Source organism: Aedes albopictus, chromosome 2 (assembly GCF_035046485.1).
Source record: "Aedes albopictus strain Foshan chromosome 2, AalbF5, whole genome shotgun sequence".
Taxonomy (NCBI): Eukaryota; Metazoa; Arthropoda; class Insecta; order Diptera; family Culicidae; genus Aedes; species Aedes albopictus.
The window spans coordinates 380311813-380336915 of NC_085137.1; the positions used below are offsets into that span (position 1 = coordinate 380311813).

The 25103-nt window shown below is 39.4% G+C and overlaps 1 protein-coding gene across 4 annotated transcripts in view; it reads right to left on the reverse strand.

The window, feature by feature from the left end:
* Positions 1–25103, reverse strand: part of LOC109415818 (filamin-B) — a 198509-nt gene that overhangs the window by 153930 nt on the left and 19476 nt on the right. The gene's annotated exons all lie outside the window — the stretch shown is intronic.

The window sequence follows — 25103 nt, forward strand, 5'->3', positions numbered from 1 at the left end:
AACCTGTACTCTGGCGCAAATTTGCAAACTCCGGGGGATGTTACTACACTACCTACAGCTACAGCACATCAACCACACACTCAGTCAGTTAGTCAGTCACTTTGCATCACGTGTGGGTGTTGCTCCGATTTGCATTTTCTGCTTTGCCTAGTTGGAGCCGGCCCAAGCCCAAACCCAGCACAGCTCCGCGGCACTCATCGTGGGATGAATGAAATCGAATTTGTTTCACTTTCCGTTGGGGGGTATTTATTTTCTGCCTCGTTCTTCGTCTATTAGCGCGTGAGTGGGTGGGTTTAGTGCAAAAAAGCAGTTGATTGGTACCTCGCTCACGGAACAATAGTGGGTCTGCTCCGTCGCGGGTGAAGGCGCTTTTTTTTCTACATATTGCTGCGCGTTCTCTTCTCTGTGGGTCAATGAGAGTAGGTAAACAAACAGTAGTTCGGCCTATTGGTGGTAGTGGAGTAATACCCCCTCATTTGAATATGAAGAACTTATGCTCTGGAGTTCGCTCGATCTCATCTGCTGAGCAGTAATTACTTCATTTGTAAGGTTGGTTTGAAAAGTGATCGTACAATGTAGGGTTCAAATAGAACCATTTCACGTAAGGTTAACCGTTACAACCTAAATTAAAGGCAATAACAATTCTTACATTAAAAAAAACTGTGCAAAATATGACCAACCACTGCGCGAAATCACGCATTCATGCCAGCCTGTCATCACGCTCTGCTTGCGTTGAGATGTTTGACACGGCATATAACATTTTATAAAATTAAATTGTCATTAGACTAATTTGCAATCAAGCGACAATCAAAAGCGAATTAGTGTTTGTCTTTTGAGAGCTCATTTTCCCGGCTGGACTGGTTTATTTATGATTATGGTAGTAAACAAGCAAAAATGTAGATGTTCTCTTTGGACAAAGTTTAAAACGATTCTGGATTTCGTTTCATTCGATTTTTCCAATTTGAAGGAAATATTTTGGGCTTTGTGCATCCAATCTATTTGATGTGAAACATATCTTAAAGATAATTGCACTAAATGAGGGAACCAGATGCAGGAAAGTGTGTGTGTATTAGACAGGTCAACAAGGTCGACTTTTGGAACTCGGAACAAAGCTTTTTCAATTCCTTTTAGCGTCAAAAATAACTGCAAATTTTTAGAGCGATTGATTGCATCCTCGTATTGCGCATTGCGAATGAAATTTATGTGGAATTTAGTATGGAAAAACTTTTTTTTGCATTTTTCTTAAAATTTGAAAAAAAAATGTCTAAAACTATTTTACTAATGTCGTCGAAGTATAGCCCAGAATATACCGAATAACTTTGTCGAAGACCGCAAAGCGATCCGACATTTCTGAATCCGTTTGGCCAAAAATTGAGAATTGGTTATTGATGTTCTTCCCGACTAGAAGAACATAACATAATTATATCAAAATATGTTATTATGTTATACAAATTTTGTCTAACCTATGCTGCTGTTAAAATAACAAAAATTCTAACTAAAAATCATAAAAGTTCTAACGAAAGTCTAACAGAATTTGTATATCAAAAATATAGTAAGCCGTGTGCTGAGTTTTTGATTAAATATATCAAAACTATATTACAGTTTGATACCTTCGTATGAGGATTAAATAGGGTAAAAACAAAATGTTTATACTCTCATTTGGATACATATTTTTAAATGTGTTATACTATTTTAAGATAAAAAAAATAATTTATATAAAAAATACTATCCAGTTCATGTATAACATTGTTCAGACCCGAACGCGGTTTCAACCCAGACACCTAATATTGATAGATTCCAGGCGCATCTACCAATGAGGCTATCACATCACTTGATGCGAAAGCGATAGAATCTGTACTGGTTCTACGTATTACCAGTTCCCATACACTCCCGTTTCATATTTGTCAGACGCAGAACAAAAATAGAAATGATTTAAATGCAGGATCAAACAACGAACCTCTTTTACCAAAACCGCTATTGGGTACCGCTGATTCACAAACACTGGAACACGAATAAAAGCAGTGACGTGTGCATGACCGAAAATGGCCGAATGATAACATTTGCATTGAAAACATGAACTTTTTTCTCCCCTTTTTCATGACATTATTTTACGCTCGAGTATTATATTTTGAAGTTTTCCCCAATTCAGCAACTTGTTTACTACATTCACTCCGATTTTCATAACGATATATGTATTCACTATACTGCCGTGAATCGCATATTTGTCCCATTTGCATAAGAAATCCAGCAAAGATGGGACTGATATGCGATTCACGGTAGTATAGACAGTTATTCCAATAAATTTAAAACAGTGTTGAAAAAGAAAATGTTTTTCCAATGATTCTCTGCTGAGATTATGAAGTACATTGAAGTGTACTTCTGTACATCATTGAGATAAAATTACTCACAAATTTCACGAATATATCTTTGCATGGATGATGAAAATATATGAGAAACTTAGATGGTAGATGATTGTGACCATCTTACATTATTAAGGGACTTTGAAGTAGGTCGGCTTTTTTAAGGAAACACGGGTAAATCATATTTTTATTTGGGCTACAAAATTTTCTTGAAACATGTGGCAAACATTTGCATAAATTTCATTAAATTTCCACGATTGCCAAGTGCGAGAAAACATCTCCGCTCCCATCTTAAAATGTGGTCAACCCAATTTTCAACGGCACTGCTGTAAGTTTCAATAACATTTTATTAGAAAAGGGGGATGGCTTTCTCAGTCTTTGATTCAAGAACGATTTTTATCTACATTCCCGACGTTTCGGTCAAGGGATTTGGCCTTTTTCAAGGGTCGCTGAAAACATGTATTTTAACATTTATCATTTAACATTTAACATTGAACATTTAACATATAAACATTGATATATGGAGCATATGGAATGCTTTTCTGGATTGCTTTTCATGTACTGTGTAGTAGAAAATGTGGGGTACAATTTGATTGTTTTAAAACAGTCGTTACCAGTGCACAGTGTATGATACAAAAAATTAAAAATCTAAAATAACAACACGTAGTAAGTTAGGTAAAATTCCCATAAAACAATCAAATTGTACCCCACATTTTCAACTACACAGTACATGAAAAGCAATCCAGAGGAGCATTCTATATGCAAAAACTACAAAAACGATAGACGGTAGACACTAGTGAGTTTTTATCAATGTTTATATGTTAAATGTTCAATGTTAAATGATAAAATATATGTTTTCAGCGACCCTTGAAAAAGGCCAAATCCCTAGGCCGAAACGTCGGGAATATAGATAAAAATCGTTCTTGAATCAAAGACTGAGAAAGCCATCCCCCTTTCCATCAAGTTCCCAGTCGTCAAACCCCATACTTTTTTAGAAAATGTTGCAGCTTTAGATTAACAATACATATTATATTAAATTTTACCTTAATCAAGTTCAGTTTCTTTAAGAATTCTTCTTGAAATAAAAAAAAAACTCCAAGATTTCCTCCAGGGACACCGTTACAAATTCTTTTTGGAGATTCTTTGAAGATTCATCAAAAAAAAATCTGGAATGTAAAGGATAAAATCCTTTGAAAATTTTGGCAGTGAATTTTTCAGGAACTGTCTCATTGGCACTTCTGCCGGAGTTTCTAAAGAAATTTCTCAAAAGATTAATGTTGAAACTTGCCCACGGGATTCCACAGAAATTCTTTCGACTTTCTTTCTGGGATTTTAAGGCTCAAATAACCATCATTCAGTCATCAGCAATCATCAACTATTTAAAAGCATTTTTCTGCCTCCACGTCACAAAACCGTCATTGAAAGTTATTTCACTGTTATCCATATGGTGGCCAGAGTACAATGATAATTTTTTATAAACATTGGTTGGGATTTCAGGAAGCAACTGCTTTTGAGTTTTGCCAAGGTTTTTGCTAAACGATGATGGTTTGTTTCCTCTTAAGGTATTCTATAGAAAAATCCATCAAGGATGGATACATAAGTTCATGCACTCCGTCATGTATTTCGTTGACCATTTCTGAAGCTTCACCAGGAATTCATCCAAATGTTTCTTCAGAAGATTATTTTACAAAGATTACAAAGATTAAAAGATTCATTCAAAAAAATTTTTGGGCATTCCTTTAAAAAATCAGGAATTTTTCTAGAAACTTTTTCAGAAATTATTGCTTGAATTACTCCAGAGGTTCAGGTATTACTCTATTTATTCAAGGATTATCTAGGACATTTTTGTTAAAAATCTTAAAAAAAACCTCAAGGGATTTTTCTGGAAGTTTCTGACAAATTGCCTAGGAATTTACTAAGAAATGTATCTATGAATACCTAGAGGATGAGTGTAGAATTAGTTAAAAATACACGTTAATAAAAACAAAAAAAACTAGAGGATACTTCAGTTTTTTTAGGTATTGTTGCGATCATTTTTCCAAAACTTCTTTTTTTTTTTGTCAGTTGTTCTGTAAAGAATCCCTCCAAGATTTGTTATTGTTTTTGCAAGATTTTCCTTATTAAAGTTATTCAGATAGTAGCTCAGGGATTTTTGTGTACAAACCCCTTCAGAAACTGTGTAAGACTTTTTTTCTGGGATTTTTTTCAGAGGTATCTCTTGAAGTTCTTTCAAGAAATCCTCCAGGGATCCCTCAGAAATTTATTGAAGATTTTTTTCAAGAACTCCTCCAATACTCCAAAATTCTGACTCCTGCGATTTCGGCAGACATACTTTTGAAGATTTCTTCAGAAATTCCTCTACGGTATTTACAGGAATCCCTCCAGATTTTTCAAATGTATTTTCAGTCTATCATTTTTTTTTAAATCAAGAGTATTCAAAGCTTTCTTCAGGTATTCTCTTAGATATTAGCCTACCCAAGAAGCAGTATTCAGATAAATAAACTAGCAGAGGTTCTTGTTACCATCTTCAAGACTAATTCGTCATAAAAATGTTAATTGGGGAGATATTCATCCAAGAATTGCTCCTGTGATTACTTCAGAAATTGCTCCAGGAAATTGTGTCCTGGAATTTAAAAATAAATAAATTCAAGAATTTATACAAGGAGTTTCCAAAGCTATCTCCTAGAGTATTAAAGAATTCCTTGAGTCAAACCTCTGCTCTATTGATTTTTTTTTGAAATTCATTCAGAGATTCTCCGAAGAATGTGAAATTTCTGGAAGAATTTCTGAAAAATCTCTCCAGGGATAACTAATCTGCAGGTATCCCTAAGGACATCCCAGGAGATATTTCTTATGCAGCAGCAGGATCATTTTCAAAAAATAAAATCTAGTAGGAATCTCTGCACAACTGCAGACACAACTGAAGGAATTTCTCTAAGAATTCTTTGAAGAAACCGTAGGAAGAATTTCCGAAGCAATGCAGGATTTGTATAGAAAATCTATAAGAATTTCTTAAAAACTCCATGGTAAAGTATTTTTAAATGAATTTCTTAACTTCCTGGAGAAACTACTCGGAAAGTCCTTGTGGTGGTTCCTAGAAAAAAATAGTGATGAACTCATAAGAAATGAGGAAACATCTGGAAACCCTGAAAGAATCTCTTTCTGAACTCCTGCTGGAATCTCAGGGGGAATTCCTGCCTGGATCACTGAAAGTATTAACGCAAAAATCTCTGGAGAAATTCCAGCAGTATTTTTCCTTAATTTCACATACACGTAGGAATTTTAGAGGAATTCCTAGAGCAATTCCAGCACATATCTCTGGACTTTCTGAAGAAAATTCGTAGCATTCTGAAAGCATTCGTAGTTTGATTCCTGAAAGAATTCAGGTACAGATTTCTGAATAAAAAAAATCTATGTAGGATTTTTGAGGAAACCCATGCAAGCTTTTCTGAAAGGATTTTTTTTGAGAACCTTTTGAAAGATCTTCTAAAAAAATCCGTAGTAAATTCTGAAGCGATCTATGGAAGAAATTCTAAAGAACTTTCAAAAGAAATTTATGGAGTATTTTCTCAAGAAATCGGAAGCAATACAAGAAACATTTTATAAAAAGTTCCTCAGTTTTTTTTTCTGAGTCAATCTCTAGAAAATTCTGGACAAAATTCTAAAAGAAACTAAAAATTTCCAAAGGTATCAATGGATTTCTCGGTGAAATCCCCGAAGGCATTAAAGGCAGTTTTTCTCTTCAATTCCGTGGAAGATTTTCTAAAGGAATCGCTGGACGAATTTCTGAACAAGTACCTGTGACCTGGACCTGGAGATCTTGTTTTACACCTACGAGGGCGCTCAGCTTGAAATATTCGTAAGGGTATTATTTTTCTTATATTTGTGAGTTTGCAAACATATGAAAACTTACACAGGAGATTTCCTTATATTTGAGAGAGCAGAAGGCAAATATTCAACATCATAGTAATTTTTACACATAAGAGGGTCTAATAACACAAACGTCCCAAATGGAGGATAACTTTGGAGTCGGCCTTCTGGTGTGAGATCAAAATAATTAGATGTCGTTTTTGTCTAACAATAATATGCAATATATGAGTGCGACACGCTTGTACCCAAAAAATGGGGGTTTTGACGGTTAAATCCTTCTATACCCAGGTAAGCGCCACACGCCTGTTTTATTAAGGAAACCTCTCCGGCGCTTTTTCTCTGCACCGGTCTTATGGGCGAAAAAAATCGGAAAATCACTTAAACTTAGGCGATTTTGTTATATCCAATAGGGCGGAAACATTTCCTATTTTCACTGAGAAGTTTAATTCTTTCATGTGTTAGAGCACAAAGCAATAAAAAATAGTGATTATTTTCAATTTGCGAGGGCGCTCGTACTAAGAGTTAAATAATTTTTTGGTGTGACATCAAGAGCTGGTTACTTAGCTTGTAGTAACCACGATGACACCACTGGCTGGAAGCATTAAACGTGTCCGTTTCTTTTAAGAGCTTTCCACGGAGTCTCTGCAGAAGATCCTCCCGGAATTTATTCAAGAAGTTTTCCCAAAACTCAAAATGATTTTCCGGGATAGCTTTTCAGCAGATTCTCCGGATTTGTTTTCAGGATTGTTGGAAATGTCTTCCAGGGATTTCTTCCAGAGTTCTCTGTTGGATTTTCTAGCGGGATTTCAACAATAGTTTTTCTCACGATTTCTCTTATAGGTTCTCACAATTCTTAACAGGATTTCTCCAAAAACTTTTTCCAATATGTCCCAGTTTTTCTCGGCATTCCTTCTGAAAGCCTTGTGAGGTTCTCCAATAGGTCTTGGCGGAGTTTCTTGCAATATTTCACCTGGATTCCTTCCGATATTTATCAAGGAGTTTCCTACAATTTGACCTTAGGCAATTTCGTTAATTATCCCAGAAGACATTCCGAGAAATACTGGATAGCTATAGTTCCTGCATAAATTTCAGAAGCAGTATATTTAAAATAATTCCAAAATAATAATCCATAATCTCGGAACAATTATAGGAAATCTGGGAAGAATTCTAGGAATAAGCCTTTCTAGGGCTTGTGGAAGAAATGATCTCAGGAAGAACACTACAAGAAATCTTGACACTACAAAAAAGCCTGAAAAAAGTTCTTAAAAACACGAGAAGGAATCTCAGATAAATCTGAAAATAAAAATCCCGCGAAAACTTATAGGAAATATTCTACAGCATTACATGCTGTAAAAATTCAGGGAGAAACTCTAGATGAAATCTCATGGAAATTCCGTGAAAATATAACAGGACAAACTTCGGAAGGAATTCCGAGAGTAACTCCTGGAAAGAGCTCTAGTAGAATTATGTTTTGGTAGTTTCTGCAGGATTTGGTTTTAAAATTCTTCCATAAGTGTTCGTTGAAGAATTTCTACAAGAGATTTTATGGAAAATTTCTGAAAATCCACCAGGAAAAAAACAACTCAGAGTTCCAATTTATTTTCAGAATAATGGTTCGATTGACTTTAGAGGAAATTCCAAAGCTGTTGAACGATATTCCTCTCGACTTTTTTTTTCAAAATTGACTCCAGGGATTGTGCAAGAATTTTAACCAAGACTAGCAGGGCATGTCCGTAAGTTTTACCATAGTATGTACTCATATTGTTCGCTGATTGACTACGGAAGAGTTTGTTGGCAGGTAAAATACAATTTTCACCTCCTGATAATTACAGGTTTTCCAATTTTTTTTTCTAAGAAGTATATCCCAAAAAAATCAAACAAATGGAATTCGTTTTGAATCCTGCAAATTGTTGAATAACTTCCATCACGCAAATTAAGTTTTGACCCTCAAAAACAGCCAAGCTGAGTTTCACTGGCTTAACCCTTTGAAGCCGGTATTTTTCCAAGCGTTATTATGGAGATTTTTGCCACGTATTTCTGTGGTTTTGGTGCTAAATAGCATAAAAAAGGTAGAATATTCTGCAGAATATTTTTTCCGGACATCCTAGGCCATCCAGAATGTTCTTGAGTTCAGATCCTAAAGTCTACAGGTGTAACGGTAACTTCTTTCATTATACAAAACGATTCGTAATCTGTCATGCTCAGTAAGTCATCTGAAAGTTCAATAGACAGTTTCAGATCAGTCGGGATATTCTAGGTCATCCAAACTGTTCTTGAGTTCAGATGCTAAAGCCTACGGGTGTAACGGTAACTTATTTTATTATAAAAAGCTTCCATTTGTAATCTAAAGGCCGTTCACACCAAAATCCGGACAAAGTATTGATCCTGTTCCTTAGTCAAATTACCACGGAGTGGGATGACACTTTCTATGCTCAAGACCGATACATAGACGAACGAAAATAAAATACATTGTTCTCCAAATTACCTTTAGTATCCAGGATGGCACCATATGAGTTAGCACGCAGAAAATCTATTTTGCACAAAGGCTTTGAAAATTCGTATTCTTTATTAACAAGTTCTCCCAAAATTCAGTTGAGTTGTAATGGACGATGAAACATACTACCTCAGAAAGTTCGAATATCTCACCGGACAGGACTTTAACACACCACATTTACTATAAAGAATATCCTGAACGTCTAAAACTGAAATTTAAAACCAAATTCTCTGAAAAATATTAAGTATGGCAAGCAATATGTTCGTGAGAGCTAAAATTTCAGATTTTTTCGGAAGAATGCCGCCAAAAGCGTCTCTTACGTTTTCTAAACAAAAAACATGTGACCTTATTCTGATCAGATTAGGCCAGTTGTCATTACGTTAAAGATACAATCACTTGGTACGATCTAAACAATAGGACAGATTGGTGAAGTACTAGATTTGTAGTAATGAGCTGAATTTTAGTATGGTGAGAAGGTCAGTTCTCAGTTTCTGCAATGAAATGGCGCAAAAAGTGTGGGTATTATGATTCCTTGCCTAATTTTATGCTGTATGAGCAAAACTTTGGGTAACAGTGTTGTTGTTTTTTCTATTTCTTGCAACATAAACAACATAGTTATCCAAAGTTTTGCTCAAACAGCATCAATTCAGGCAAGGAATCATAATACCCACGCTTTTTGCACCATTTTATTGCAGAAACGGAGAATTGACCTTCTCACTATACAAAAATTCAGCTCATTACTACAAATCTAGTACTACACCGAACGTGCCCCATTGCTTATGTAACCAAGGATTATTATCCACCAAACCGTCCACAGCTGCGACCAATTGAATCATACTGGTCTATTATTGGTCTATGTAGAGGGAAGACCTCAAAAAGTATATAGGTATCAACGATCCAATAATTTCGTCCTCAGTGACATACAGGGGATAGACAAAATGATCAGGACAAGCAAAATTTTCACTTCTCAAAAAAATTTCACCCGGCTGTAACTTTTCGAAAACTGCATCAAATATTATCAAATTTTTACTGTGAGTGCATCAACTAGTTGTGAATCAGTGGTTAAAATTTGAAAAAGATCGGGCCATTCTCCACGAAGTTATAAAGATTCTTGGAAAAGGTAAAATTATCCGATAGCCAACTTTGAGCTGTTATATCTCCGGATTCAATGAACCGATTGAAATGAAATTTTGACCATTTATGACTTATGGAACTCTGGAAAACATTTGACTTAACTTGAAATTTTTAACAAGAGACAAAATTATAGCGATTTTAATTTTTCACGATTTTTTTAGTAAATTGGTCCATTTTTAATATGCATTCTATAACTTTTTCAATTTATTGGTGGCTATGTTGTTACTTTCCTTCAAAACACATTTATATATAAGTCAATTAGAGGGAAATTAAATGAACTATAATTTGCATCTTGAATTTTGAAACGATGTTGATATTTTGGAAAATTTGGTGTTTTATTAGAAAAATAATCTAACCGTTATAATTTTCTTCCGTGTTAAAAATATTAAGTTAAGTCAATGGTTTTTCATAGCTTATTATAAAAGTCATAAATGGTCAAAATTTCATTTCAATCGGTTCATTGAATCCGAAGATATGACAGCTCAAATTTGGCTATCGGATAATTTTACCTTTTTCAAGAATCTTCATAACTTCGTGGAGAATGGCCCGGTTTTTTCTAATTTTGAACCACTGATACACATCTAGTTGATGAACTTACAGTAAAAATTTGAGAATATTTGATGCACTTTTCGAAAAGTTACAGCTAGTTGAACACTTTTTGAAAAGTGGAAATTTTGCCTGTCCCGATCATTTTGTCTATCCCCTGTATTTCTTAGAGGTAAATCGACAAGCTCACCGTGCAAAGCTTCACGAAAGATGTAAACAAGAAAGTGCGTGCAGCAGCTAATGGAATTAAATCCATATAAGTTTATATGTTGTGGTGTTTAGTATCACATTTGTCTATAATATGAATCAAACAATATGGATCAAAAACATGCTGTTGTTTTTCTAGAATACATTTTCTGTGTCTGGATTTAGGTGTGAATGGCCTTTATTATGCCCAGTAAGTCTTCTGGAAATTCATTTGAAAGTATAAGATCAGTCGGGTTATCCTAGGTCATCCAAACTGTTCTCGAGTCTAGATCCTAAAGTCTACGGGTGTAACGGTGACTTCTTTCATTATACAAAGCTCTGATTTGTAATCTATCATGCCTGGTAAGTGTTCTGAAAGTTCAATGGACTTCATAAGATCAGCTGGGGCCATTCAAACTTTTCTGGCGTTTAATTTCTAAGCGTGGACCAGAAGTTATGGTCTCCGGAGTAGTGTTGTTGATCTGGAATATCTAGAAACTTTTTTTAATTACTTATGATATGCCAGTGGGAGTACAGATAACAGTTCATTGTGAGAATAACTATTTACTATTACTGTCAAGAGCTTAACTTCAGGATAGTTTGATGATTGTCAATGTCCCAAAGGTAAATAATAATATAGAATAGACATCAGGTTGGTCCAGTCACCGCGATTGATCATGAAACTACTCAGTATGTCAGATATAGCTGATGTTATGAGTGTTGGCCTAGAGTTCTGAACTCCAATGTAGTTTGGCTGACCTGGAATATTCCCATAGTATCTCTAAATAATTTTTGAGATTTCAAGAGCTTCACGGATCTCAGCAGAATATGCCATACTATTGTTTATGGCGAAAACGCAAAGTTTTCCTTGAAGATTTGAAGCACTTCATTTTAGAACAGTTTGCCCGACTCTGAATGTCCCAAAGGTTAAAAATAATCAAATAGCTTTCAGATTGGTCCAGTAACCACAGATAAATATGCAAAGTCTCAAAAAAATGACCACGTGGTTTATGGACAGCCCCCTATCTGCATTTTCTCAGCTGTCAAGAACGCTATGAAGCTGATTTTTTCAGTGTAGTTGGGGGGTTCTATAGGCTAGTTACCTACAAAAAACTACATCGCTGGAATGGAAGATAGCGGAGAAATAACTGGAAGATGTCGAAAATTCTAATTTGAGCAATGGTATTCTACTAGGGCTGCTCAAACATTTATGAGAAAATTTAAAACTAAAATATCCTAAGTCTGACCACCTCAATTTGCTGTTTTAGACTCCCATAAGCTACAGCACAGGAGTTTTTGAGCGCAAAGTGCTGCGAACAATTCTCGGTGGGAAACAAGAAAATGGAGTGTGGCGCAGACGCATGAATCACGAGTTGTACCAAGTGTACGAAGATGCGAATATTGTGAAACGTATAAAATACGGCAGACTTCAGTGGGCTGGACACGTAGTGCGAATGTCGGAAGAAAGAATAGCGAAAACAATATTCAGCAGAGAACCCGGTAGAGGTAGGCGACTTCGTGGGCGGCCGCGAACTCGCTGGCTGCACGCGGTTGAAGAAGATCTACGATCTCTACACGTTCGGGGAAACTGGAGGAACATCGCCCAAGACCGACGAAGATGGTGCTCTACTATACGCTCGGCATTGGAGTAAAGTTACTTTGTAGCCAACAAGGTAAGGTAAGGTAAGGTAAGCTACAGCACAAATTTGAGCTGAATTGATAAGGTCTTAGGTATCGCTCGACTAGTCTGAAGTTTATATGGTAAAACTGGTACAAATATGTGCAGGAATGGCATAGTTTTAGTTTTCTGCCACTAGATGGCACTGGAAGCGTTCAATAACTCTTATTTTTAGTATTATTATAGGAAATTCTATGCGGAACATCTTTGTTGAAGACCGCTAAGTGATCCGATGCTTGCTAAACAAAAAGTTGTACCCTAGACTTAGTGTATCGAAAAAACAACCAGTTTTTATTGATGCTATTCGATAATGTGTTAAAATCACCTCGTCAAAATTATATGAGTTATAATGTTTGAAGCATATCTGTATCATTAGGTCTCGTGTATCATTATCGGGCTTTTACACATTACATTTTACTGATTTCGTCTATTTACACAACAAATAGTAGAACCCGAAATGTTATTGGGCGCGCTAGTGTAAAACATAGGATCTGAAAATATTTTCTCATACCACCACGTTTTTGGTTATTAATGGTTTTATATTTTTCACAGTTCACTAGAAATTCGGTGCATTTGCATTTCCTGTTTGAAGGTTAGTGCAAAATTACCGCACGCACCCTGTAGACCTGATGTTCTGAACTCCAAGGTAGTTTGGCTGACCTGAAATATCCCAATTTAGAGACACAAACGACATTTGAATTTTCAATAGCTTCACTGATCTCAGCAGATTATGCAATGCTATTATTTGTGCTGAAAACATAATAAAGTTACTTTTGTAGATTTGGACAAATAATAGAACATTTTGTATGACCCTGAATATCCAAAAGGGTTATAATAAGCTAGTAGACTTATATATAGCTAGTTATATAGCTAGTAGATTGCTCCGGTAATCACGGTTAATTATGGAGCGGTACTCAGTATAACATATATGGCTACTGTTACGATTGTAGACCTGAAGTTCTGAACTCCAAGGTAGTTTGGTTGACCTAAAATATGTCTCTAAATGACATTTGAATTTTCAAGAGCTTCACTGATCTGCATTTTCAAGAGCTTCACTGATATGCAGTACTATTATTTATGACGAAAACACATGGAGTTATTTGAAGGACTGCATTACAGAAAAGTTTGAATGACCCTGTCCCAAAGCGTTATTATAAACTGGTAGACTTCAGATTGCTCCAGTAACCGCGGTTGATTATGCAGCGTTACTCAGTATAACAAATATGGCTACTGTTACGAGTGTTGACCTGAAGTTCTGAACTCCAAGGTAGTTTGGCTGACCTGGAATATCCCTATAGTGTCCCTAAGTGACATTTGAGATTTCAAGAGCTTCGCAGATCCCAGCAGATTATGCAATACAGTCAGGTTTTTTTACGCGGGGGATACGTACCGCGTAAAAAAAAACTCAGTTCAAAATCCAAAAAAACCGCGTAAAAAAAGTCTCACCATTTCTCGACGAATCATGCAAAAATAACACGATGAATTTTTTTCTGTATGGAGTTTTCATTTACGCGGCCGCGTAAAAAAAAACCTGACTGTACTATTATTTATGACGGAAACACATAAAGTTATTTTTTAAGATGTGAAGGACTTCATCATAAAACAATTTGGACGACCCTGAACACCCCAAAGAATTATAATAAGCTAGTAGACTTCAGATGGCTCTAGTAACTGCGGTTGATTATGCAGCGTTACTCAGTATAACAGATATGGCTACTGTTACGAGTGTAGATCTGAAGTTCTGAACTTCAAGGTAGTTTGGCAGACCTCGAATATTCCTATAGTGTCTCTAAATGACATTTGAGATTTAAATAGCTTTACGGATCCCAGCAGATTATGCAATACTATTATTTATGGCGAAAACACATAAAGTTATTCTTGTAGATTTGAAGGACTTCATTTAAGAACAGTTTGGACGACCGTGAATATCCAAAAGGGTTATTACAAGCTCGTAGGCTTCAAATTGCTCCAGTAACCGCGGTTGATTGCGAAGCATTACTCAGTCTAACATATATGGCTTCACGGATCCCAGTAGGTTATGCAATGCATTTTTTTTTTGTGGCGAAAATACATTAAATTATTCTTGTAGATTCGAAGGAATTCACTATAGGGCAGTTTGGAACACCTAGAACATTCTAAAATATAAAACACGTAACCCACACCCAAGTTCAGCTTTTAGAACAACACTGATATGTCAGTTATTTCGTTTTTCAAATTTCATGGTGTTCAGGATGTTCCAGTTTATCAATGAAGGCCTAAATACAAATATTCCCATTATTCCCTAATAGAGGATACATTACTATGTTGGGGTCATATATGACCCCTCCGGCTCCAAAGGGTTAAGGTGTACATTAGAGGAAAGAGGGGCATAATGCCCCGGCTAAGCATATGTGATCATAAACCTCAAAAGATGCTTATTTCAAGGTCGTATTTTGCCTTGGAGAGCAGTGTACTCCTTTACCTAAAAGACTTAAGCTTTTGACCCGCGTGCCCACAAAATTTCCCATTCAAATAAACAATTCAAAAAAGTGTTACCTTTTAGGTGCCGGGAAACTGCAGCAGGCAAAACGCCCGCTGGCATTTCCCGCTTTGACTTGTTGTGGAATACCAAAGGGCTCCATCGAACTCTTTCCAGCGGCAAATGAAGGAGTAGGATGCGCGTGGTGGTTTGATGGCTTGATTCCATATAATCAGCGCGCAATGTCTTAATTTCTATGCGCTGCAAATTAGGGAAAATCATCGTTTTTCACGCTTTTGTTTCGACAATAGCAGCCGTTCTCGGGCTTAACCTACTCAGTTTTAGCTCTAGTTTGCTTGTATCTAACGAAAACCTCCGCCAAATGATGAAATTGCGTGAAGGAGTTTTGCCCCCAGGGGGCGTTCTGCCCGCAGTTCCCCTATATTTATTACAAACCCCAACTGTCTGAATGAGTGATATGTGTGCTTTGATTTAGCCCACAGTTCAGATATTTATTAGGGGAATAATACACTTCTTAAACATTCCCACGCTGTTTTGTTTTCAAGAACACATCTCACTGCATACAACAATTTGTAATTAGCACCTCACAATCTGCTGACTAAGAGCACCCGATCAGCATTAATTTTACAAAGCATATTTAAGTTCTTCCACTCTGACTGCAGTTAGCTGTATAGGTTGATGTTCCTACAGACACGAGATGGCAAAGAAATACCTTTCATACCAGATTCATGCACTGTTGTTGCCAAACTCACACACATTTCGCAGCATCACTTGGTCGTCACTGTTGGATGGAGTCCACAGTTAGCCAGACAACCAAGTTGACCGTGCATATATTGACCAATTTGCTGCCTAAACTACTACAACACGCAAGCGTGCACTCGCTCGCAAACATCAGGCCAAGCCTGTGTAATGTGAGTCGCAGCAACTTTATCTCATCTCGCTAATGACCAGCTACCAGCCAGCGGAGGTATGTACGGCGCTATTGAGCTGTTTAAAAATTCTTGAGTGGATCGGAATTTTGACTCGTCATCTATTAAATTGGGTCAAATTCGTTAATCGTTCGATACAATTAAATTCCCCCTCTGGTCGACGTGTACGTTCGTCCATCAGCCAGAAAGATTTGCCCCGAAAAGGAAAGTGGTTTCGTTTTCGTTGCAACACTTTTTTTCTCATGGTCACCCTCTTGATGGTGATGTAGGTATTGCATGTGGTGTGGGTCTAAGGTTCGTCACCGCATCGCACCGGTCCGCTCCGTATTAACGACAACTATGGCGAGCGCCGATAACGTAATCGCACAGTCAGTTGCGTTTGCGTTCGTATGGCCTTTGGCTAGGAGCCCGGTCGTGATTGTGGTATGTACTTTACTCCAGCCAAGACTGTGGGCAAATCGTGCGCTGAACGGTGTGCCTGCCGCCGCTGTGGGGTCCTAATAAGGAGTTTGCGCCCCCGTCATCGGTCGATCGGGCGGTCGTCGGCTTGGTCGTATGTTAATCACATCGTCAATCGCGCGCAGAGTAAGTGAACCAAGAAAATGACTGGCTCAGACGGTGCAACGGGTCGGGATTGGGGGCAGAGGGTATACCGTTGATGGCGCAACCTGATTGTAATACAGAAAGTCATTTTCTGTCACATCCTACGCACCTGAGCAGATCGATTTGAGGTTTGTTTGAAATTAATTTGAAATCATTGGTGGAGAATATAATTAAAACTTTTGAATTGCTGCCGGAAACATGGCACTTGATGAGTGTTTTGTTTCGTTCTTTATTCATTTAGAATTATTTAGTTATTTAGACAACATAAACAAAGATGAGTATCGTAAAAACTATCGTGGTAAAATCAGAGATAGTTATTCAGAGTTCTCAAATGTCGTCTCCACGACCAGCATAGTACATTATTTAGGTAGGTGTTATATTCCCAATAAAAAAAACAGTAATAAAAAGTTAAGATTAAATCCACAAAGGAATAAATAGAATATTTTCTAGAGGTGTCTCTGGAGGAACGCTAAAGCAATTTCTTGAAGAATTCCTACAAGGATTCTGAAAGAGATCTGTAGGAATACATGGGAACTTGTAGTAATTAATGTAGTAAAGAAGTAGTGCAATCATAGGAGACAATAACTTAGGGTAGGCAAGATATATTTTGTAAACCAATGACATTAAACAGCCCTCAAACGGAACAGATGTATATTCTTTAGAACTACAACAGGAATTTCGCCAAAAAAAGCATGGAACACCACTCGTGGACTTTCTCAAAAAGAAAAAAAATGAGTTTATAAAAGAATTTAAAAAAAAATCTCTGGAGAAATTCTTGAATGAATTTTTGGAGGAAACTTGACATAACTTGAAGATGCTATACGCATCTCACCAAGACCCAAAAACCAAGCTCAAGATTTGCTGAGTTTTAGCATCAAATGTCCAAAATAGGCCCCCTGCTCAAATGGTCCCAGAATCTATCCGGTTGGCACAAGAAGGCGTGGAGCGCAGAGACCCCGATGGGTGGACCAGGTGGAGCGTGACCTAGCGAGCATTGGGCGTGACCGAGGATGGAGAACGGCAGCCACAAACCGAGTATTGTGACGTACTATTGATGAATTTATTTTGTCTTAATGATGTTGAACAAATAAATGTATGTATGTATTATACAGATTGTTAGGTTCCTGAGTGCAAACTTTTTAAAGGGTGATAGAGGACCGTAAATAGTGAAAAAAATTGTTCTACGCATATGGTCAAATCTCAACCGTTACGTAGTTATTGAACGCCCATGTTTTTGCCTTTCTCGTACACCAAGGTGTACCGAAAGGCTATATGTTCACTCCAAAAACGAAAATTTGATAGAGCCCCCGGAGGAGTCAAGTGTTATATACCAATGGACTCAGCTCAACTAGTTGAGATGATATCTGTGTGTATGTATGTGTGTGTGTGTATGTGTACAAAAAGGTCACCTCATTTTTAGATAGTAAATATGAACCGATTTCAACGACCGATGGTTCATTCGACACGGTATATTGCCCCATTGTTTCCTATTGAAAATGGTTAAGATCGGTCCAGCCGTTCCGGAGTTATGGTCATTTAGGTGTTCCGGACCGGTACCCTAGGAAAAGGCTAGATATGAAAATGCAACAAACCCATGCATGCGACCCATCAAACCACTGCATTTTCGATTATGTGATGAACGGGAAGTAGGAAAATGGTCTCAGACTATACCTGAACCGGTAGTGTTTCGGAACCGGTTCCGGGTGTCCCGCCGGAAGTGGCCAAATATAAAAGTGAACATAACCCATGCATGCGACACGTCAAATAGCGGCATTTTCGATAACCAGTTGAATGGTGAGCAGGAAAGTAGTTTCAGACTATATTTGAACTGATAGTGTTCCAGAACCGGTTCCAGGTGTCCCGCCGGAAGTGGCCAACTAAAAAAGTGAACCAAACCCATACATGCGACACATCAAACAGCAGCTTTTTCGATAACCTGATGAACGGTAAGCAGGAGAATAGTTTTAGACCATATCTGAACCGGTTGTGTTCCGGAACCGGTTCCAGGTGTCCCGCTGGAAGTTGCCAATAAAAAAAAACAAACCCAGGCATGCGACCCATCTAATTGCGGCTTTTGCGATGACCTTAAGATTGGTAAGCAGGAAAGTAGTTTCAGACTATATTTGAACCGGTAGTGTTTCAGAACCGGTTCCAGGTGTCCCGCCGGAAGTGGCCAACTAAAAAAATGAACCAAACCATGCGACACATCAAATAGCGGCTGGATTGATAACCAGATGAACAGTAAGCAGGAAAATAGTTTAAGACTATATCTGAACCGGTTGTGTTCCGGAACCGGTTTCAGGTGTCCCGCAGGAAGTTGCCAATTAAAAAAAAACAAACCCAGGCATGTGACACGGTGAACGGTAAGCAAGAGAATAGTTTCAGACCATATCTGAACCGGTTGTGTTCCGGAACCGGTTCCAGGTTTCCCGCCGGAAGTGGCCAATTAAAAAAGTGAACCAAACCCAGGCATGCGACACATCAAAGAGCGGCTTTTTCGATAACCAGATGAACGGTAAGCAGTAAGATAGTTTCAGTCCATATCTGAACCGGTTGTGTTCCGAATCTGGTTCCAAGTGTCCCACCGGAAGAGGCCAACTATAAAAGTGTACCAAACCCATGCATGCGACGCATCAAAGAGCGACTTTTTTGATAACGAGATGAACGGTAAGCAGGACTTTATCTGAACCGATTGTGTTCCGGAACCGGTTCCAGGTGTCCCGCCTGAAGTGGCCAATTAAAAAAGTAAACCGAACCCAGACATGCGACACACCAAATAGCAGCTTTATCGATAATCATAATAACGGTAAGCAGGAAAATAGTTTCAGACCATATCTGAATCGCTAATATAGTAAACTGACGAAGTTGAAGGGGTGAATCCTGCTGAATGCTTCTGATGATGACCGAAGAATAGTAGGTCGAAACGCTTAACGCTAAACAAGCTGTATATCACCGATAATCACCAATCAATCCTCTAAATAACATATCTGAACCGGTTGTGTTCCGGAACTGTTTCCAGATGTCTAGCCGGAAGTGGCCAGTTTAAAAAGTGAACCAAACCTATGCATGCGAAATATCAAATAATCAAAAATGTTCGATAACCAGATAAACGGGCAGCAGGAAAATAGTCTTTGGCCAAGCTCTGACCACACCTAAGATTACCGGCAGTGTTGCAGAATCAGGATTAGATGCATCGCTGAAATTACAATAAAACTAAATCGCTGCAAGCGATACATATGCGTAAAAGATCAAAATTTTGATAAAAATTCAAGCGATCTTGCAAATCACACCATTTTCCTGAGGCGTAATTATACAGTAGGATGAATCAACATTGTAAGGAAAAAAAAATTATAGCACTTAAATTACTGCGCACAATTTTGATGCAACTGGTTGAGCCATCGCGCTCTGTAACGCGGTTGAAATTTGAATGGGTTTTATTATGGGAAATTTTACTTGCTTGCACTTTTTTGTCAAATTTTACATGAATCTTACACTGCCGTTCCACGCCCAATTGTCCCATGTTATATGGGAATCCCATATGGGTCATTCCATATGAAGTGACCGAGAAAACGTGAAAACTTGCAACCGACGATCACGGATTTGAACCAAATTTGGTTGAAACATTTGTTAAGATGGAAAAAGAAAAAATCCAAATTTTGGTGCCGATCGGATCACCCCTCGGCCCGTGGCAGCACCCCTCGTGTTGGCCGATATGAAAATTATCCTCTATTTCTTTCATTTTTATCATTGAAACGATTGCACATACACATTTTCGACCTTCGGATTTTTTAAAGAAAATCGTTCAGGGAATCCAGAAAAAATATTATTTTTTTGATAAAGTGTTACCAGATATCATATTTTTCAATTTTAAAACTAAAAACCGATTTTTCTCAAAATACGTATATTTTGATTTTAAAAATTTTGATTCCATCGTGTTTACCAGACGTTTTTCGATCGAAAAAGCTTAACTCCCCAAGGTAATTTGCGTCGTTCCTGAGATATAGCGTTTTAAAGAAAAACTATTAATTTTTTGCATATAAAGTATCATATAAAATCAGGTGCAGTTTATAAATTTCGCAAAAAAAAAAAAACATTGTTCGATGCCATATATAGACGTTTTGTGTTGATTTGAACAATATCAAGTATAATAAGGATTAAAAAAATGTGACAGTGTTGCCAGTTCATCAATTATGAGTCTATCGTAATGGACTAGCATAACCTGTTGAATTAAAAAAATGTATCTATTGAGATCATCAATTCTAAACAAATTTCATATATTTTAACATTATCTGAACGGAAGTGCTGCCAAATATGTAATATTCATGTGGGACGATTGGCGCACCCCCCGGCAAAAAGAGAAGAAAAATCAGTTCTATGAGTGCTACCGACCGATGCGCACGCATCTCCGCGTCCGTGTATATTTGAATTAAATAATAGTTATTTATGCAACAAGTTGCAAAATGATGATTTTTTCAGCACGAGTCGTACATTTATCCAACGAGGCTTGCCGAGTTGGATAAATACGACGAGTGCTGAAAAAATCGAGTTTTGCAACGCGTTGCATACAAAGTTTTTTTGTAATTGCAAAAAAAAAACCATTCAGTATAATCTTTTCTTACTACACAAACACGTATCAGGAGGAACCACGTGCGCGCCTGCATGTGCGTCAGCGTGTTTTGTTCGATCAGGTAGGCTATGGTAGGCTGGGTGTCACAAATTTTCAAGCTTCCGTCGTCGTTATGCAGCAGTAAAAGCAAGAGTGAAAGCAGTGAAAGTGTAGTTCCAGGTACTGTTTCTACACCTGATCTGCAGTCCGAATCAGATTCTAAACCATCCTGATTCGAACTCGAGCTACTTAATGGATGTAGAAGCAACAGCGGTATCAACGGAAGCCGCGATAGGTGGAAAAAGTGTGTGCTAACAAAAGTGCCGAAAAGTGCTACTTTTCAGCACTCCTCAGAGTGCCGAAAAGTAGTGCATTTCGGCACACTTGTTTTAGTGAAGAAAAGTAGGCCATTATATTGTTCCAACCGCGAGTGAAAAGTAGGGAAATTTGCAACGCAATTACAAAAAAGTTATTTTACGTTTTTCTCAACCACTCCTTTCCCGCTTTTCCACATGGGGGCTCGTCCGGGAAGGAGTTAAATGAGAAATTGTCCGGTCGACGCGCGAAATTCGCGAAAAAGTGCGGTTTTCGTCCGATTCGGTGAAAACGTGGAGTCAAGCCAAGATGGCGGAACAAGTGGACGAATTCTGCAAAGTTTTCACCAAAGCGGGACTCGAGCGAGAGTGCGAGAAGCGTGGCCTGTCTCGCGAAGGATGTAAGAAAGAGATGGCCCAACGATTAGCATACCACGATATGAGCCTCTGCACGAATTTGCCCTGTCCTGCTCACTTCCACAGAAAATTTGAAAACAGTTCGCACAGTAAAAGTCAAATGTGACTTTTACTGTGCGCGGTGTTTTCAAATTTTCTGTGGGAGTGAGCAGGACAGGGCAAATTCGTACAGAGGCTCATGACGCTGGTTGCAAACGACGGTCGTGTTCGTGCCGACGGCGAGGTACGAGACGGCGTGCAACACAACGACGGTGGCAACGACGGGCCACATGACGATGGTGGTATTGGTGGCCGAAACGACGAAGGCGACGACCACGAAAATGACGGCAACAGTGTAGATGGTGGCCCTCACCGCAACGACGGCGGCAACGACGATGCTACCGAAGACGAGGATGACGACAATGATGATGCCAATGACGGCAGCTCCGACGGCGGACACAGTTGTGTTAGTGAGAGCTTCAGCAAGTTTCTCACGGCGCTGACGAGAGACCGACGCATGTCCACCCCGAAAGACCGTGATCGTGTTACGACTGAACGACGCCAGCCGTACTCGTTCAGAGACGTGGAAGACAGCATCGACACGTTCGGCGCCGAAGATGGACAGGACGTGAAACTGTGGATGTCGCAGTTCGAAGCGATGTCCCGCACAGCTTTGTGGAACGACGAACAGAAACTCATCATGTGCAGGAAGAAGATGACTGGCACATCCCGTCGATTTATGTTTGCGCAACGAGATCTTACATCGTTTGCCAAACTGAAGAGTGCCCTCATCAAAGAGTTTGCCCCTTTCATCCGTGCGAGTGACGTCCACCGTCAGCTAGCAGCGCGGAAGAGAAAGCCGAACGAAGCTATCCGTGACTACATTTACGTGATGCAACGCATTGCTCTCTCCATCGACCTCGACGAGCCGAGCATTTGCGAGTACGTCGTCGACGACATAACCGACGATGAATTCCACCGATCGCTATTGTACGAGGCGCAAACCATCCGTCAGCTGAAGGAGAAGTTGCTGAATTTTGAGAAGGTGCAGAAAAAGAGTGGCGCAAAGCCGAAGCCCCACGAAGGCCAGAAGAAAAAGGACCAGCGTGAAAAGGAGTGCAAAAAGTCGTCGGAAAAATTTGGTTCGAAGAAGTACTGCTTCAATTGTGGTGATAGTGCTCACGTCGTGGGTGATTGCCCACAGAAGAGTGATGGGCCAAAGTGCTTTAACTGCAATTCGTTCGGACATTTGTCGCGGGACTGCCCAAAGTCGGGCGAAAAAGTAAAACAGCACGATGGCGGTAAGAAGAGTGCTTCGAAAGTGAACACGATGAAAAGTGCTACGAGTGCCAATCCTGTGTTGGTGAAAATTGGCGAACATGATGTCAGTGCGACCATCGACACGGGAAGCGAGATTTCTCTTGTCCGAAATGATTTCTGGTTGGAGTTGGTGAAGAATGGCGCCCAGATGGAAGAATCGGACATGAAAGTGCGCGGTTACGGAGGCGATGTGAAGGCTGTGTGTGGGGAATCAGTGCTAAACATTTCGATCGAAAATGAAGTGTACGAGATCCTTGTTTACGTTGTGCCGCAGCAAGCGATCGATATGAAGATGCTGCTCGGGATGGATTTTCTTCGTGTTGTTGATTATTCCATCACCCCGGACGGCGTTCAAATCAAGAAGATCCCGGTGATTGAACCGGAATGTGAAGCAAAGTGGATCCGCAGGATCGAAGAATACGTTGGGAAGAACGAAATTGTCGTACCATATCAGTACCGTTATGAAGTGATGGATCTGATCGAGAGCTATGAGCCGCAGACGTCTGTGACGGCATCGAATACGCTGAAAATCAAACTATGTGACAATGACGTTGTGTGCGTGAATCCGCGACGCTTGGCTCCTCTCGAGAAAGACGTAGTCAAGAAGCAAACCGACGAGTGGTTGGCGAACGGTATCATCCAGCCATCCGAGAGCGAGTACGCGAGTGCCGTAGTGGTAGTGCCAAAGAAAGATGGGTCGCGTCGGGTGTGCGTTGACTACCGTGAGATCAACAAGAAGATGGTTCGGGACAAGTTTCCCATGCCGAATGTGGAAGAACAGATTGACAAGCTGTCCGGTGCGCGAGTGTTCACTACGTTGGACTTAGAGAATTGCTACTTCCACGTACCTGTCGACGAAGAAAGCCGAAAATACACATCGTTTATGACAAGTGACGGACAGTTCGAATTCCTACGTGCTCCATTCAGTCTGTGTACCAGTGGAAATGCTTTCGGACGTTTCATAAACACTGCGCTGAAAGACCTAATCAGTGATGGAACGATCATCGCTTTTATCGACGACATTATCATCCCGACGGAGAATGAAGAAGAAGGGATGCAAACGTTGCGAAAAGTGTTGAGTGTGGCCGAGAAGGCGGGTTTAAGGTTCAATTGGGCAAAGTGTGTGTTCCTGCAACGACGTGTGGAGTACATTGGCTACGTGGTGCACGATGGCCAAGTTGAACCAGCGCCGGCCAAGATCGAGAAGGTAAAGCAGTTCCCAATGCCGACGACGGTGAAGCAGCTTCAGCGATTCTGCGGTCTAGCAAGCTACTTCCGGAAGTTTGTACCCTCATTCGCCAACGTTGCCCACCCACTATCAGGTATGTTAAAGAAAGATGCCAAATTCTATTTTGACGACGAAACGATTGCTGCTTTCAATCGCATCAAGGAAATCCTCGCAAGCTACCCTGTTTTGAGGATATTCCAACAAGGCGCCGAAACCGAAGTCCATACGGATGCCAAAGCGTGCAGGCATTTTGATGCAACGTGCGGAAGACGACGGTAAGTTCCACCCTTGTTATTATTTCAGTCGACTGACCAGTGGCGCCGAACAGAATTACCATTCGTTCGAGCATGAAGCTTTGGCTGTAGTCGAATCAGTAAAAAAGTTCAGATGCTACCTTCTGGGCTGTAAGTTCAAGGTCGTCACCGACTGCAGAGCGTTCAAGGACACACTGACGAAGAAAAAGATGAACGCTCGTGTGGCCCGTTGGATTGTGGATTTTGCCGAGTTCGATTTCGAAGTGGAACATCGTCCCAGAGAAAAGATGCCGCACGTCGACGCACTGTCAAGAGCGAACGTTCTGGTGCTCTCAGCTGCGGTAAGTGCGCAAATTTCTGAAGGTCAGCGGAGCGACGAGAAAGCCAAAGCAATTATGACGGCAATAGAGGGAAACGGCAACTACGACGGGTACAGTATCAGGAACGGCGTTCTATACGAAGGTGACGGCGAGAACCAACGAGTTTACGTGCCCCAAGCGATGGAGTCGGCGATAATACGAGCAGCTCACGAGAAAGGCCATTTCGGAGTAAAGAAGACGAAAGAACGAATCAACGGTGACTACTACATCCCAGGGCTGGAGGACAAGATCAAGAACTGTATCGCGACATGTGTTCCTTGTATCATCGGCGAGAAGAAGCGTGGAAAACTAGAAGGAGAGCTTAAGCCAATTCCGAAGGGAGATGT